The sequence below is a fragment of the Aethalodelphis obliquidens genome, unplaced genomic scaffold (genome assembly GCF_003676395.1).
Source record: "Aethalodelphis obliquidens isolate GAN/ISIS:26980383/991018 unplaced genomic scaffold, ASM367639v1 scaffold8, whole genome shotgun sequence".
Lineage (NCBI taxonomy): Eukaryota > Metazoa > Chordata > Mammalia > Artiodactyla > Delphinidae > Aethalodelphis > Aethalodelphis obliquidens.
In genome coordinates this window covers 41,512,679-41,531,458 of record NW_020837952.1, presented here as the reverse complement: position 1 = coordinate 41,531,458, position 18,780 = coordinate 41,512,679, and the positions used below count along the sequence as shown (strand labels likewise).

The 18,780-nt window shown below is 39.2% G+C and overlaps 1 long non-coding RNA gene across 1 annotated transcript; it reads left to right on the top strand.

The window, feature by feature from the left end:
* Positions 1-5,984: 5,984 nt before the first annotated feature.
* On the top strand, positions 5,985-16,749 carry LOC113621325 (uncharacterized). Its single transcript, XR_003433122.1, has 3 exons — positions 5,985-6,076; positions 12,612-12,702; positions 16,426-16,749. It is a non-coding gene; the product is annotated as an uncharacterized LOC113621325 (long non-coding RNA).
* Positions 16,750-18,780: the final 2,031 nt, after the last annotated feature.

Sequence of the window (18,780 nt, the reverse complement as noted above, 5' to 3'; positions counted from 1 at the left end):
GGGGGGGGGTCTTAGAAAGTGTCCCCTGTGGATAAGGGAGGGATGGGATACTGTAACAGAAAAAGAATAAGTGGTTTCGGTGCAAATTACTCAGGATTCAAAGAAATACAAATGAAACCAAAAATAAGAGAATGTTGGTCTTATCAAATTTGCAGAATACTTAAAAATACTTAAAAACTGATGGTACCCATACTTGTAAGGGTATGTAGAAACAGGCACAAACTTTCAGAAAACAATATTGAGTATCTATTAATTTTTAAAAGAATCAACCTTTCTAGAAATTTTTTCCTACAGAAATGCTTCCACATTTTACATATAAATACATAATAGAATATCCGTTGCAGTATTTTTTGTACTAACCTCAAGATGGAAATAACAGAAAAGTTTATCTCTATGAAAATTGTTAAAAATATGAGAAAATTCTTTTAATGGATTACTTATATGCAGCCATTAAAAAAGGAAAGAATAGAATAAAAGAGAGAGAAAATAATATTGATGATATGAAAAGATGATTAAGATAATTGATAAGTATAAAAATCAAGTTGCAGAGCAATTATGTAATATAATCTCATTTAAAAATAATAATAAATTAGAGAAGAGCACCTAACTTTTCAGAGAGTTACCTTTGGGAGTGATATTCACTTTTTGTATTAGTTCCATAATGTTTGCATTTTATATAGCTGTACAACATTTGTATTCTGAAGAAAGGATATGATGATGTTAAAAAATAACAAAAGTGATTTCTGGGTCTTCTTTGATAATCTTTTCTAGTATTTTAGTCACTCTTGGGAAGATGTCTTTTCTTTTTCACTGTCTCATGGTAAGCATGCATGCTCTTTGTTTTCTTACGGAGTTGAGGTGAGAATAATTGTGTCCTCATTTGATATTTGAAAACAAATGTATCACAACTCTTTAACCTTTCCTTTTGAATTTTTAGTATTTCATGATTTCAAAGAAAGGTGACAAGATAACTTATTTTAAGAAGCTGTAGGATTCAAGCTTATTCACTTATTTTGGATATTAAATTGTATCTTTACTTTCAAGTAAGGACTAGAATAGGAAGTATCTTAAGAACTAATCTAACTTCCCCATTAATTAGCTTTGCTCTTTGAGCACTATTGACCTAAATCTAACTGTAAATAAGGAGTTAGCAGTAAAATTTTTCCTCAGGCAAAATCTCATTTAACTCTTTAAGGGCAGGGGTTATTATAAATAACTTGAAATGTATACCCTGTAGATACTTTCAAAAATAAATAAGAGTAAATAAAAGGAATTTATATTATAAATCATGTTTTAATATATATCCCTTTATGCAAATATATCATTATAGAGCTTATGTGTGCACTTCCTACATACATTGTCCTGGTTGTGCCATTTTGGTGAAATTGTGATGTTTTGGTAATTTTCCAGTGGACCAAGAAATTGGTTGGATTGCCAATGTATTTTGTTTCTTTCTTTTGTACAAATCTGGTCATCCTTGTAAAGAAATAACTGCTGCTAGACTTCAAATTTAAATATGTATGAAGGGGGAATTTCAAAACATGTTCTGTTGTGGAAGGAAGCACACATTCTTGCTTGATTTGTCTCGTGAGAATCTAAGAAGCACTTTTCTCACCTTGTTTTCTCATCTAATTTGTACAAATACAAATTTCATTAATATTTAAACCTAAATTTTAAAAGATACCAAATTTCATACACAAAGCCTTCGATGTGCAATGTTTCTTTGTGATCTATGCTTGCCAGCCTTGTTGTCTGCACTGTAACTTGACAAACCCATCAATTTTGACTAGAAATATTCAACTGGAACTCAACCTAGGCCTCTAGGGGATCATGTGATGCAAACATGGGGTAACAACAGGGAAGTCAACCGTTCTAAAGAGAGACTTGGGAGTAGCTTGGGTCCAAACTGGGAAGAATAGTTTACATTCTGAGTGCTTCTTAGAAGTGAAGAGAACCGTTTGGATGGCTCCTACAGGCAAGCAGTCTAGGATCAGTTTTTAGGTAGCGAAAAGCTAACAGACAGAGATCAGACAGCAGGCTGAGGGTGAAGTCCTGGAGTCTGATAAAAATGGGTGAGTTCACATGATTCAGAAAGTGTACAATTGCTCAGCTTTCCTCTGATGCTCTCTTCCAAGGGCATATGATATGGAAATCTCTGTTCTAGATGTGGGGGACAGCTGTGAACAGAAGACACATAAGCTCTATCTTTGTGGAGCAGATATGCTAGCAGAAAGACAGGCATCAAACAAATAATCATAAGGTGCTGTGAATTTCAAAAAGGAAGAAGAAAGAAAGAAAGTACAGGGTGCTATGGAAGTGTAAAACAGATGGACCTACCCTTGGCTGCAGGGTCTCAGAGAAAGTGTCTCTGGAAAAGTATTGTTTAAACTGATATCTGAAGCGTGATCGGCATTAGCTAGTTCAGAAAAGGAAGGAATGGGCATTCCAGGAAGAGAATGTCCCAATGCTCCCTGTCTGGATAGGGAAGTGGTGGTACAGTCTCACAAAAAATTCCATTGGTCTCTGTCATATTGTGCTTTGAGTGTCTTCACTGACAAACAATGAACTCCTGGAGGAGAGTGTGTGTTAGTTATTGTTGAATCTCCAGCACCCAGGGCAATGCCTGTACATAGTAGACCTTCATTAAATGGTAAGTGACTATATAAAATATTTCTGTTGATTGAGATGGCTACAAGAAGTTTCATTTTCTCCCTGGTACTAAGTCTGAACTTCGGGTAAATGTCCATTGCATAGACAATAATGCCTCGGCTTTGTTCTCAAGATCCATGTTGTTGGGTTTCCCAAAGGTGTGGTTAACATTGAGGACACATTATGGAATGTAATTTTCTATTCATTTATCATCTTTTCATTACAAATTAGAACTCTAATACAGTAAGTATTATAAAGTAAGATATATTACTTTAAAATAAATTAATTAACATTTTGAAGTGTTGTGCACATGTCACAGGAACATTTTAAAGTACACAATTGGAAAACAATAGAAAATTTATTAAAAAATATGTATTGATTTTATTGATTATTGTTTCAACGTTTCCTTAATTTGGGCTTACAGATTCATAGAGCAATCTTTGATAGTGGTATGAATTGTGTTTTAATGATAAAATCTGAAAGTCCTTGGGAAATTCACCTGCACACACACATTTATATGTATATATATTTCTAGTACTTTGGGGTTTCAGAGCTACATGGAATCAAAAATTTTAAAGAAATTCCCTCTCTAACAATAAGAACCTAAGTACTTTCACACTTATCAGAAAAAATAGATTAATAGTCTTTTTAGGTATGTGACTATATCAATATTCCCTTTTTTCTTATCTGAAATTGATGGAAAAATGACAAACATATATAGTGTGAATCACTGGTCCAAATATAAACCTCATTCTGGTCTTTGCTTTCTAAAGCACAGTTTTCTTCAAAGCTTTTAAGATAACCAAAAAAAAAAAAAAAAAAAAAAATCCAATTTGAGATGTGCTTCAAGTTTCTCTCACTCATACCTTAAACCAAAAATACCCTTAAACAGAATATAGGAAGATTTTTTAATGATCTCTCAGTTTCTTCCAAATGACATGGTTTTCAGAAATCATCTTTGCTTTTTTATTTTGAAATCTGCATCCCAAGAGGTTCTGTTTTTAATTATGCTAAATAGGAAGTTCTTCAGTGTACAGAGATTACTCTGCAGGTTAAAGTAAACCAGACTTTAAAATAGTTTCTAATTAAATTTGTCTCCATACCAACTGATTCACATAAGGCTTTGTCTTGGCCTTATTCATTTCTGAGTCTTCAGGGCTGAGCTCTGTATCTAGCACATAGTAAATGCTCAATAAATGCTTGTTAAATAAATGAAAGCATGGACTGTGGAGACTAAAATCTTTTAGAATATCTGCATTATTGGAATTTTATGTAGTTCAATTAGAATGTCATTTGAGCTTCTCAGTTAAGAGGTTCTATAAGGACATCATCAATAATAGTAACAAGCTTTATTGTTTGGGAGTGAAAACATATCTTGCTGTTTCTTTAATGACTCATATGGCACAGTCCATAATGTTTCCATTTGATAATGAAACATTGCATCTTCTAGACAGTATGTGAGACATGATGACTGAAGTGGCTGTGTTTAAAAATAACTTCCAAGCAGCTTCACTAAATGAGCATGCCACACAATGAGGACTAAGTGAAATGTTTGGTTTTCAGGATGAAATTATTGGTAGCAAGTCTAACTTATTTTTATTGTGTGTAAAGCATTTATATGCCTATAATTTCACTCACTGATTTAAAACAAAATTTCATTACAATAAAGTATAGGATAAATGACTATTCCTTATTTGTTTAATGTACTATTTAAGCCCATACACAGAATGGATAAAAAGTGTCTACTTTTGGTAAGTAAAATATTGGGTCTAAGGAAAACCACCAAATACTACACTCAAACAATGTTTATTCATGCAAGTAGCATGACTGTATTAACAGGATAGCCAAGTGCATTTTAACAAGGGAGGGGATGAGAAGGAAACTCGGATTTCTTGAACTCCCGCTATGTGCTGGGTTTATTGAAGTGTTTTAGTTGGTTCAGGATGCTATAACAGAAATAACATAAACTGGTGGCTTATAAACAACATTTATTTCTCACAGTTCTGGAGGCTGGGAAGTCCAAGATCATGAGAACCTTCTTCCTGGTTTATAGACTTCGTAGCCTTCTCACCATGTCCTCCCATGATGGAAGGGGCAAGGATCTCTCTGAAGCCTCTTTTATAAGGCACTAATCCCATTTGTGAGGGCTCCACCCTCATGACCTAAGCACCTCCCAAAGGTCACACCTCCTAATGCCATCACTTTGGAGGTTAGAATTTCAACATATGAATTTTGGGGGACATAAATGTTCAGACCATAGCACTCATAAAATCCTCATACCTCAGGTGAAATCCAGATGGGTGAGTACAGGCCCTGGTTTATAGGCTTGGAGCCACAGACATTGGGGGATGTTTGGTGGAGAGTGTGAAGTGCACACGTACACCTGAATCATTGGCATGGGCTCCTGGGGGCCACAGTACATCTGCCATCTTCCAAGCCTGTACCATTGCAGTCTCTCTGGGGCATAAGATCCACTCTTCTTTCTTGGATCTTTTCATTGTATGTATTGGTGTCTGGCACCTTGCTGGCCAAAGTGAGGGCTGATCACCAAGCAGTGCTATCTCTCTGCTAGAAGTCTTCAAAGAGATTACTTTTACAATGATTTAAAGTAAGCTGGGACTTTTAAGAAACCTCTGCTGAAGGAACACCTGCAGGTAAAGCCCATACTCATACTACCCTCTGAAGTGCATACTATCACTGTTTGGTAGATAAGGTAACTGAAGTTATAAAAGTCTAAGTAACCTGTCCATGTTCACACAGCTGGCAAGCAGAGGAGCTAAATTCAAGTCTGAAGACGGCTCTGTTTCTCCACCTCCGGTCAGTAATGGGGAGCCTTGAACCATTCATGACACACCAGTTGCCTGAAAAGAGGTGAGGGAATCCTCCTATGTCTAATGCCATATCAAATTGAAAAACTCCAGTTTCAACCCCACTTGCTTAAGTATTTACTTGAAGCGACCCTTCATTGTTCCGTGGAATATTGAAAAAGAAGGTGGGGGCCTTCCCTGGTGGCGCAGTGGTTGAGAGTCCGCCTGCCGATGCAGGGGACACGGGTTCGTGCCCCGGTCCAGAAGGATCCCACATACCGCGGAGCGGCTGGGCCCGTGAGCCATGGCCGCTGAGCTTGTGCGTCCGGAGCCTGTGCTCTGCAACGGGAGAGGCCACAACAGTGAGAGCCCCGCGTACTGCAAAAAAGGAAGAAAAAAGAAAAAGAAGGTGGGATCAAGAACACACCTTTTGCCAAGACAGCATGGATGGCCTCCCTCCTGTGGGAAGAATGCAATGATGAATTGTGATAAAGAGCTTGGACCAGATTCCAGGACTGTCTTGTCCTCACCACATCACAAGCAACACAGAACTAATTGTCCAAATATCTGCCCACAAATCTTGTCACCGTGTACGCAGTTCATTAAGTGTGTCTTCTCAGGTAAGATCACAAGGAGGGCCTGCCTGGTAAACGAATCTCAGCTCCACTGAAAAGTAGATTAGAAAGAATGGTCCAAGTCAAATGGGAAAGGGGCTTGAAGTGCACACCGATCGGAAGAAAACCTATTCTAGCTCTGTGTTTATGCTGAGCTTAATTGGCTGCTGCCAATATATTTAAGTGCCAAAGGGTGTGCAAGTACCCAGACTCTTCTTACAACAAAAAGCTACCTTGCATTTAGACAACCCTTCCTCATTTACAAAGTATGGTTGCATACCTGGTAGACTTAGAAATATAGTATAGCCTGGGCTGAAAGCTATGTTGTCAATGCACTTGAGTTTCTTCCTAATTAATCCATCCCTCTTACTCCACAGAATTTCAAATGTAGAATTATTCTCTTACTCTCATATTCCAAATAACTCCTGATAACTGTGAAAAGATAGAGCCCCTGGACTGAGGTAGAGGTAAACAAAGATATCTAACTCCCTGCATTAGAGACACATACAAAATATGTACCTTCCTCAGAAGGAAGGAACAAAGGAAAGCCATCTCACCACCATCCTAATGCAAAACCAGATATGACATGCAGCACACACCTTTTCTCTTTCACTTCCTGAAGCTAGTTCCCCATTGCCCCCTTTACTTCATCACTTTCTCACACACACGATAGGTTTTGTATTTCATTATCCAAAAGAAAGTCAAGATGCCACTCGGCACTTGATGTTAAGGCAATAAAGACTTAAAGCATGACGATATTAGATATAGAGGTGTTTGGTTTTGCTTTTGTTTGCAGGTTCAGGGCTATGTTGGGTAGTGAGATTTTCAGGGTGCTGAAAGAAGCATTTGTCTTCTTCAGCTTCGCCCCATCTGGGTGACTCAATATGTCTGTTCATCACACAGCACAGTAGAGAGCATGTAAAGCAGAGTGGGTTAGATACACCAGTCTGGGTTTAGCAAATTGTGGCTACAGGCATCTTGAGGAGTCTATTGGAAAGTGTCAAAATACCTGTCAATTGCTAATGAACACTTAGAGTGAACTTTATGCCAAAACATTTGCAGAGACTGAGAGTTATCTGCAAAAAGAAATGAAAATTAATATAAAGGTACTACCAACCTCAGCACGGATTGTGAGAAACATACACAGGAAACCAGGAGAGTCTGAATAAAGACTTAATGGATGAAACTTTTCTTTTGACCTCATTGGTTAAGGGTTGTCATCAGTTTCTAAGTGAGGACAAATTGGTAATTTATCTCAGAATTTAATGGACATAGAATTTATCATTTGTTATGTATGTATCATGACGTCCTAGTCTTTTTATAGTGTGTATTCACATTATTCTGAACCGTTTCTTTTGTCTTCCTGAGGTCTAGAGTTAAAGCCCCTCCTGATGGTATTTTATATTGATTCCTCTAGAATAGACTCTCAAAGCCTATTTCAGTTAAACTTCTGGGACCCAGAGTGGGTGGGTATAAGTTAAGCAGCCCTTCCTTCAAAATGTTGCCATAATGGGGCTTAATTTTGTGGGTGTGCTACCTGCACATCAAGGCACTTAAACTTTTTATGGATCTGCTGTTGTTTAGTATAACAAAAACATGTAATCATAGAATTTTTCGTCCCGTTTTCTTCTGATACTTAAATAAGCTAGGATCTTTATCTGCTTCCAGGAGGCATAGGGATTATCTCACACATTTTAGAAAAGGGTAAACAGACAGATAGAAGTAAAATGACTTGCTTAGAGGCACAGTGGATTCTCTGAAGAATGGAAAACTGGTATCAGAAGTCCTTCCCTTCAGGGCTAATTCTCGGTTGCACTTTCTTCCTGAGCAAATATACCCGAATCAAATCATCGCTCATCCTTTCTTAACAACATCTACTTATGTAAGCTCTGTAAATTCAAAATCCCAACAAGAAAAAGGACAGAGCATTTTTAGTTGTGACCCACATGATTTAAAGTTAGCTGGAAGGCTGGCAAAACACAGTGTCATGCTGAAGTTATTTCCAGAACAGCAGGCATCTCTTCACGCACACCAGCTAAAAAGATGTCAAACTTGCCAACCTATTTTCTCCAACACAGTTCTCTTAAGATTGAGTGAATAGTAGAAAAATTTTATCTTCCCATATATTCAATTTAATTAACTGAGAGTTATGAGTCAGACCATAAAACAGAGATCTCAGAAGCTGCATGGAGTCTGGATTTGGACTGTATGGGCTAGAAACCTGGCTCTACCTCTTACCGCGCAGCCTTAGGCAAGTTATTTAACCTCTTTGTGCCTCGGTTTCTTCATAGGTGAAGTGTTGCTAATAATACGTAGTACCCGCCTCATAGCTGTAATGGAGATTCAAAGAGTTAATTCTACTTTAAGTGCTTAATGAAGTATGTGTCTGGTAGTAAGTGCTCATAAATACTAGCTGTTACCGTATCCCCAGCACCTCGTCCAAAGACTGGCACGTTGCTGTCTTTTAATAATGTGAGCTTTACCATTGAACTCTCAAGAAGTTTTTATTCTACTTGGGAGACAATATATACATATAAGACTAGAGCAACCAAATAACGTGGGCAGTATACATACAAGGGTAAAATATTATATGATAGTAGATCAGATAAAGAAACTGTCGTTGGTGGCAAAGTACATATAGAAGTTTCCATGGGAGCAACAGGTGATCTTGCATTAACCAAGGCGTTTGTGTGGAAGATTATTTATTCAGCAGATGTTTGTGGGTCATGTACAGTGTTCTAGACACTGCATATGAGAGTTGACTCCCTTGACATCAAAATTATTTAAAAACTTTTGTTGAAGGAAATGAAGATGGAACAGCCATGAGATATCAATTGTAAATGGCAAGTTGGGTCTGGTTGGGTCTCTTGAACCTGTGTTTTTATATTGGGCTTGGAGAAAAATCTGTAAGAACCTCCCTGGGAGATTAGAAGTTGGGAGAGGGGAGTGAGATGGTACGTGCTTGAGGGCATTCCATTTTTACCAATGAATTCTTTTATGTTTTAGAAAACAGTTAAAAAATAATTGAAAACAGGGCTTCCCTGGTGGCGCAGTGGTTGAGAGTCCGCCTGCCGATGCAGGGAACACAGGTTCGTGCCCCAGTCCGAGAAGATCCCACATGCCGTGGAGCGGCTGGGCCCGTGAGCCATGGCCGCTGAGCCTGCGCATCTGGAGCCTGTGCTCCACAACGGGAGAGGCCACACCAGTGAGAGAACAAAAAAAAAAAAAAAAAAAAATTGAAAACAAAACAAAAGACGTGACTATGAGTTTTAAGGATTCTTTACCTAGTACCTGGTCTAAAGATGAACAAGTGGTGGGCCCTCAATATATTTTTGTTGAATGAATGAATGAATCAAATAATCTTTAAGTGAATTAGAGAAATATCATTGCCAAATCTCTTTACCAGAAATACCAGAGAAGAAAAACATTGTCTCAAAGAAAACCAAAATTTACTTGAATGAGGAATAAACACAAAAATTCAGTGATGTGAGGATCTCTATCTTATATTCTAGAGGGTGCTACGGGAAGTGGCAGACATTTCTCCTTCTTCCCCAGAGAGACCAGGGAACGTAGCCTGGAGCAGGGGAAGAATAGCTAGTGAGTGGAAAAAGGGGTATAAAAGATAAATTATTCCAACACTCTTTTTTTTTTTTTTTTTGCGGTACACGGGCCTCTCACCGTTGTGGCCTCGTGCAGGCTCAGCGGCCATGGCTCACAGGCCCAGCCACTCCGCAGCATGTGGGATCTTCCCGGACCAGGGCACGAACCCATGTCCCCTGCATCGGCAGGTGGACTCTCAACCACTGCGCCACCAGGGACACCCCATTCCAACACTTTTTAAAAAATGACAAGGAAGGCTTTATTCAAAGCTATTGCAATAGGGGTCAAGACTATTGCAACAGGGGAGAAAGACTGAACTCAACTCCAAATACAGCAAGGACAGCCAGAGATTTATAGGAAAGTGAGAGGGTCAGTAGACAGAAAATTACCAAGAGGTAATACCAAGGGTGAGGGATTATTGCTAAACTGGCCTAACAGAATTCTTGCTAGAGGCAGGCCAGAGTTGAAGCTTAGTCAAAGAGGGCCTAGAGGATCCTGACTTAAATTTGGTCAAAGAAGGAGTCTTTATCAGGGGGCATCTCTATGGAGAGTTTTGGAGTCTAACTGTGCAAAATGTTTTCGACGCTCATAAAGCTTTACACCTTTATCTTTTGTGGTCCCTCTCCTGGAAATCTTCTTTTAAGACATGATTCTTCTGAGAAGGTTGAAACATGAAGCCAGTGTATTAGGCAGATTTGGGGATCTTGGCGTCCCATATTCCTCTCTCTGAGAAATAAGCCCATCCCTGATGTCCTTGGGCACATATAGCTATTTTTTTTCTGTTGTGCCTCCCTCCCTCCTCCTGTGACACCATCCAGAATATAAAGCAGAGGTCCTTGTACAGTGAACATTTGTGTCTATTCCTCATTCAAGTCACTTTTTGTTTTCCATGAGATCGTTGCTTCCCTGATATTTTGGGTAAAGAGGTTTTGCAGTGATATTTCTCTAATTCATTTAAAGGTTGTTTGACTCATTCATTCATTAATTCGATAAACATATATTGATTGGGTGCTCACCATGTTTTCATTAGCATGCTAGGGATTAGGCATAGAAGAGTCCCTTCCTGGCCAGTCCTGGTTAGACCAGGGAAAGATGTTGGAAACACTCCCCAAATTGAACAGAGTGAATTGGATTATCTCTATGGGAATATGGGCAAACTAAGGTCGTATTGGGCCATGGGGAAGAAGAGAAAAAACAGTTGCAGAAAGTCCTTCAGTCTTGAGGCTCCATGTTTCCAGGGCCGGCCAGTATAAAACTTTGCTAAACCTCCTACAATGGGTACCATGAGCTCCTTCTGTATTCTTAATTAATTTAGCAAAGTTTTTGTTCTTTGTGATGAAATTTGCCCCAATCAGTCCTTCCAGTGGCACCATAATGGAAAAAGTTACCTACATTCCCTTCCTGGTATGGGAGAGCCACAGTTCCTCAAAAACAAAAAACAAAACAAAGCAAAAAACCATAAATGGTGTCTTAAAGATAACTCACAAAGATAAAGTATAGATCACTGTATCTGTGCACCTCTGGCTCCATCTCCACTGCCACTTATGCCTTCAAATCCTAGAATTTGTCCGGGGAAAAAATTCTTGCTAAGAATGGCTCAGTAGCGCCCTCTTACATCACAATACCAGCAATCAAGGATCCTAGGGAAATGCTAGAGACTGTCTCATCCTCTCTACATCCAAGCCCCAAGGGGTACAAGAGTCCTGATTGTCCAGGAGAAATGAGTCCAAAATAATACTAACTCAGATTTCTGCCCCATAGTCAGCCATAGCATTTGACTTGCAAGTTTGCACTGAAGACACTGTACAGCAAGGCTTCCCTCACTTCTCTTTTTCTTGTGAGGTGTTACTCTTAAGGCCAAATTTAACATCTGCCATATGCCAGGATCCTATCCATGTATTCTATCTGTATGTGTAAAAACGTCTTTTGCTTTAGGAAAGAGGGGAAATTCCCTCTCTCCTACCAACTTTAAAGGTATGGTATACTCACAATAGCCCTGATTTTGAACTTTCACGGAGTGGGGAAAATAAGTTTAGTGTCTTAAAATGTGACTCCACAATGGCAGTTCAATGGAAAAATCATGTCTGATGATTATCAGCTGTGTGATTTCTCTGCACTTAAAAGCCCTCTGAATTGGGTCCCTTTCTGAATAAAGACTGCACCTACTCTCCCAGACACCTCTGCTCTGCTGGAGATCCAGTCCTTAAGTACACTTTCTGGTCTTTTTAGATTCTTACTACACTTGCTCCTCAAATTCCTTTTCTTTCATGAAAGCCCAGGTGATAAAGGGTAGGTAGCAAATATAACCATGGGTTTCAGCCATGAAAATGCAAGCAGGGGAACAGGTTTCCACCAAGGACAGCTTCAGCAACTTTCTCTGTGAAGACTCTTTCCTGCTGGAATACTAATGAGAAGGTGGCACCCACAATGAAAGGGGAAAGATGGCAAAGAATAGGAGCAAATGGAAACCTGGAAAGACACTGGTGGCATTACAGGTTCTGAATAATAGGACATTTTCTGTTAACAGAGCTGTCCTATGTCAATCTGTTATTCAGTCAGGTTTCTTGTCTTTATTTGCATGTGGATAAGCAGAGTATAGTTGGCTGTCCTGGGGCTGGAAAGAGGAGGATTTAAAACAGGAAATCAGACATCTATAACAGAACGAGCTTGCTGATGGAGGGAAGCAGAAGGACCAGGATATCATGATGGTTAACTCATCAGTAAAGCAATTGTATTTATGAGTCCAATCTGGGATTGTCACAGTCCAGGCACATCTGGTATTGTGAAATCCAGGTCCCTGTGTAGACTCTGGAGGATGGGATTTGTTATTAACAAAAATAACTAAAGGAATTTGCACATTGATCAATTATTAATAAGGAACATTTTTATGTTAGTTGACTGAAGATAGTGTTGTACATTGTTAAAATTGTAATGCATACAGGTGAAGATGGAATCACATAGGATGTTAAAGCTGCGTTATCACTTCTGGTTGGACTAGGATCAAGAAATGAATTCAAGGAACAGCCAATGTCGTAAGTACAAAACCTTGGTCCCTGGAACCCTGTGGGTGGATGTCCCTGAGAGCACTCTTAAAGAGTTGTAGCCTCTTAATGAACCAGAACAAGGTCTAATATTGACTGATAAAGCTAGGCAAGTGGGTGGCATCAGGGAAAAATTTCAGGGAATATCACAGAGCCAGTCACTGAGCACCAGTTCAAAGACTAGGCGACCATTGCTCTCAGGTATTGAGGCTCTAGAGGAGATACAAAGATGAAGGCACAATAGTAGAAAATCAGTCATTGGAGTGGAGCTCAAAGGTCAAGCTAAAGGAGTATTGAGGAAAACACAATACAAGGCTCAGGGAAAGGTAAAAGATTTACTCAAATCCCCCCTGCCCTAGGTATGAACTGATCCCAATGGCAAGGATGTCTCCATTTGTGAGAATAGAGAGCAAAGGATAAGAAACCAAAAAGTGCTTGACATCCCGGGCAGTCCCCAAATGCTGCTTTGTCAAAGAGTAAGATGCCAAATATTTCAAGAAAATCTTTCTGGACTTGAAAAGGGAAAATTCAAGCCAGTCTTGTCATTTGACTTTTAAATGATCTCCTGGAGGAAGGTTATCTTGAAAATAGTCAGCATAAGGAAATCTTTTCAAGGCCAAATTAAAGCAAGGATTTTTCCCTTGACAATTACCTTTAGAAATACTACCTGAGCTAGAATATCTCAAATCCAAAAGGATTGTATGCCAAAAGATGCCAAAATCATCATGCAATACTACAAGTGATATGAGAAACCTGGCTCTCAAGTACTTTTTGGAAATGAGTGCAGATAAATGCAGAGTGTAATAAATAACTTCCTGCTGGGTGATTTATGTTAAAGGACATCTGCAAAGCAAAAATTGAAGACTCAGTTCTAAAGAACAACTGCCCAAAAGGCTAATAAATTCTTCTCCCTCATGGTCATGTGACAACAACTACAAAAAAGCTCACTGCCACACTCCTTGATTTTTTTCACCCATGCAAAGGAATAGAAGAAGAGAGATTTTGAGCTGAATGGAAACTTTAAGCTGATCAAAGCGCTTCCATTTTAATTTTTTAAATTATTATTATCTTTTAAAATTGAAGTATAGTTGATTTACAGTGTTGTGTTAATTTCTGCTGTACAGCAATGTGATTCAGTTGTGTATATATATATATATATATATATATATACATATATATATATATATATATATACATTCTTTATGGTTTATCACAGGATACTGAATATAGTTCTCTGTGCTATGCAGTAGGACCTTGTGCTCTTCCATTTTTAGAGGAAGGAAATGAAGTGACTTGCATGAAGCTGAACAGTTAATCAGTGTCAACGCCACCACTAGATCTGGGATCTAGTTTCTAAAATTTCTATTATTTCAGTCTAGAGCCTTGAAGACTGAACCATATCCTGTCTCCTGTTTCTAAAAGAGTAGTCCATCTTTCTTACCTTAGAATTAAACTCATTCAGAGTTGCTCAACAGATGGTTTTAGAAAATGTTAACTCATCCTTTATACGTTGGGAAGGAGGTGGGCACCAACAGCTGGTCTCCTACCAACTTCTTGTGTGTAGCAGTTAGAGGCCCTGCCTTATACTCCCTCTGACGGGCATCCAAAGGTCCCCTGGGGTCCACAAGAGTTCAAGTTCTCAACTTGCTCCCAAGAAATTATTTAGCACTGGATTATTAGTTATCTATTGAATGAATGTAAATCCTGCTTTTAGAGGGTTACTTCCACGCTTTAAAGTAAAAAACAGCTCAGGAGGGAAGGAAGTACTATGTTGTTGGCCATAGCAATTAAACCTTCTCTAGCATTTGCTTCATGTTCAAACAACTCCAATCCTTTGGGGACTCTGATGACCCCCATTTTTGATTCAGCTTGGACTGTTCTAAGATTTAGCATAATTAAGGAGGAAAAGTAACCTAACTGTCTGAGATTACAACGTCAAGTCTGTGATATGTATTTCTCCATAAAGAAGGCAGTCTGGTTGTGATTGAAACACCTCCTTCTCAGTCTTACTCTTATCATGCGCTGCAGTCAGCGTCTTTGACCTATATTTGATTCCCTTTTGCAATATGCGCTTTTGATCACGAAACTGCTGGGAAAAGGTTCCTTCTAAACTACAAAACAAGGTAAGCTGTTTCTTATTTGTTTGAATATACAGGAAGCAGGTGACAACCAATTTTCTTCTTCTACATCTAAGAAATCGAAAGGTCAGGTGTTAGGAGAGATTATGGAGAGCTTATGAGGCAAACAGCCTGCCCCACTGCAAGCCTTATCAGGAACAAGCCCAGCTTTCTTTCATAAACCTCCGGTGGGCGTCTCGTGCTCAGAGCCACCACGGCTGGCAGTCTGAGGTGCGCACTGCACAGTTTATCATCAAGCAGCATCTTTGAAATGCCAAACTTTATTTATTGATCTTACAACTCTATGTTATCTCCAGCAAGCCACAGGAAAAGTAACATTTTATATGGATTAATCCTTGTAATTCTACACAACGTACACTCAGAGATAACTCAAGCTCGCTTTGTCTTCTCATTATCTAAACAGACATGTCTTTTTTTAAGTCATCAACAGAGGTCATCTCCCAAATGCCCTTGTGGAATATTCATTAATCAAATAACTAATTTGAAATGGACCTTCAAAGCATTATTCATTTCCCCATTATTCTCCCAACATCAGTTTAAATGTTTTGTGGGTATAATGATTAGGCTGATGTTTAATTAATTGTGAAATTGTGAATTAAGGCTAAGTTAAAAGATAAATCATTCTTCAGTGCATGAGAGAGAAAAGGAGAAAGCCAGGAAGGGCAAGTGAGTTTGACTGGTGGCTTTAGCTGGGAATTCTTAGCAAATATCCCTTTATTTGCAGCAACGGGACGTTAGATTTTAAGGTTAACATTTGTGAAGCAAAGCTTCTTTGTCCATTGTTTCTTGATGGATTTCAGATTTATCACCATATCAATGAGAAGATGCTACAGGCCATCACACAAACATGCAGATCTAGGTATAACCCGCTACTCTTGGCAAGTTTTATTGTGGAAAAGGTAAAAGGAAACAATCACAACCATGATTTTGTTTACTGCATGTGATGATCAGACTGCTATATTTTTAACCCTAGGAAGTAAAGGTTTGATTCCAAACTGAGGTCGTCCCTGATCATCCCTGTCCTGTCTTCATCCCTCACAGTGCCCTAAGCCTCATTGTCAGGTGCATTGTGAGGTCAATCAATCTAATCGTTTACATTTTTAAACTTACCCATTTCCCCCTATTTGACTATTAACTCCTTGAGTTCAGGGTCCAAATCTGACTCGTCTTTTTATGCTCAACATGACATATAAAGCCTGTGTTCTCGAAGTGAACAGACACAGGTTTGTGTTTGCCCTTCCCCCTCCTGGATCACTCTTCCTCTACGTGTCCACGTGGTTCACACCTTTACTTCATTTAGCTGCTCAGATGTCACTTCCTTGGTGAGACCTTCCTTGATCACTGTCTTAGTCTGTTTAAGCTGCTATAACAAAGTACCATAGGTGGCTTATATATAACAAATTTGTTTCTCATAGTTTTGGAGGCTGAATTCCGAGGTCAGGGTGCCAGCACGGTCAGGTTCTGGTGAGGACCCTTTTCTGGGTTGCAGATTGCCCACTTTGTATTCAAAGCACTTAGAATAGTACCTGGCACACAGTACATATGCAATATATGTTGCTATTATTTTCAATTACAGATAGAACCATCCCTCCAATGAGATGCCAGAAGGATGAAAAGATTTTATCTTCCCTCTTGTGTTTCGCAAAGCTCAATTGAAACCAAGACTGTCTCCTTTTTCTTCACCAATATTCATCCATGACTATATAAGACGCTCCTGTAGGGTAAGAACTATGTTTTGTCTGTCTGTGGCTCCAGCCCAGTGATGGTCATGAGTAGGCACTAAACCTGTGCTAGGATTGTTTATTAATATCCAATAATCAATAATGATTCTTAATATCAATAAGTACAAATTTTATTAATGGCAACTCAGGGTGGTTAGTGACTTGTCTCTTTTCCCTTCTTTCCCAGCAAGATTTCCCTTGGGTTTAAGTTCCAGGAGACACACATGCATTCTTCCTGGACAGGCTTATGCCTTGAGTCCTTGTCTGCTTTCCTTCCCTGGGAAGGACTCATCAATGATGTGTTTCTCTCCCTTAAAATATTAGACCTGGAGAAAGCCCTAATCAGTCAGTTGGACTGCTTCACTTCTTCTGAAATAGAAGCCTGAAACCTGGTCGGCACTTTTGAGGCCAACAGGATACCCAAGGACCCTCAGGACACCAACAATCTCCTCAACACTAGGCTAAAATGAGTTTACTAAAAGCTCCTTTACTTTAAGTCCATTCTAATTACCTCTCTATCCAATGTCCTAAGACAAGAATATCTTGCATGTAATAGTCACTAATAAAATTTTGATTTTTAATGGATTGATGAATGAATGTACCAACCAAACAATGAACACACCAGTGAGTGAATAAAAAGTGGGTAAGGAAATGTAGAATGGATGGATGGTGGGAAGCAGCTGCATAACACAGGGAGATCAGCTTGGTGCTTTGTGACCACCTAGAGGGGTGGGATAGGGAGGGTGGGAGGGAGACTCAAGAGGGTGGGGGTATGGGGGTATGTGTATATGCACGGCTGATTTACTTTCTTATACAGCAGAAGCTAATGCACCGTTGTAGAGCAATTATACTCCAATAAAGATGTTGACCAAAAAAAAAAAAGAAGTGGGTAAGGGATGTTTACTATTTTCTCTATTTTAGGGTCTGGACGGTGAGGCATTGATCACGTACTAGATTACTCTTATTTCTTTTCTTTGCTGGCTTTTTAGCATTGTTTATCTCCTTCATCCTTCAGGAACTGAACAAACCTAAAGGAAGCTGGGAGAGGTGGAGAGTAGATACAATAGGACCACCTAATGAAAATTCAGGTCTCTCTGGTTACCCCAGTGGATGACCAATATGCCACTCTTGAGTATCTCTTTGCCTCCTGGTTAGGCAAAGATAACTCACCCTTCTAAATTACAGGAAAGAATTGTTTTATGTCTAACTAGCTCCTTAAATAAGCTTTCACAATGGCCCTCCTACTTCCAAACAGTTATTCTAACAAGAGTGGCTTGGATAAAGTGGGCCAGGAGTGCCTGTAGCATGATGGATAATGTACAACTCAGGGGTCACCAACCGTGAAGTTCGACTGAAACATGCTTATTGCTAACTTGGTGTGATGGCTGTTGTGGATAAACAAATCAAATTCAAATTCACAGGTCAATTACTCTGAAGAATGCCCTGCTAATTTTCCTGTTTGAAAAAGCACGGGTAAATGTTTTCATATAAATCAGAGGCTTTCAACCAGCTCAGCTGCTTTGACCAACAAGTGGGTCTTACAGTTTTTGAACACTTGCAGTGATGGTGGTACGGTCTCTAAGCTACAGGATTTTAGGAAGTACCACATGCCTGCTTCACTAAGGGATGCCCGGCACATCCCTTAGCAACTAAAAATGTTGCTAACAAACTCCATCTCATCCTGAGCGAAAGAGAGCTTTCTTAAAACATTCCAAACACAATAAAAATCAATTCAAAATCCAGGCTACCTTCCTTTTTAGAAAATGAATGTTCAGGGAAGTCCTCTGTGATTTTTCCCTGGGGTTTCTCAGCTCTGGAGCTACCTAATGAGATGAAGCAGTTGGCCAAGATTAGGTATCCAAGACCTTTGGATTTCATGAGTCGGTAAAATCCCCTCCCTGTCCAGAAATATGGAAACCTACCCTGGGGTTGCCAACGTTTTCATTTGCCAAATACAGGCACAAAACTAAATGACACAAAATAATAATTACTTTCTACTCTGACCATGGTTTAATTTTTAAAAACAGCTTAACAAATACCAAAAAAGTAGAAAGGATAGAATTTTGGGACCAACATGTAGCCATTTAAATTGAATTAATTTACGGGACTTCCCTGATGGTCCAGTGGCTAGGGCTCAATGCTCCCAATGCAGGGGGCCCAGGTTCAATCCCTGGTCAGGAGACTAGATCCCACATGCTACAACTATGAGT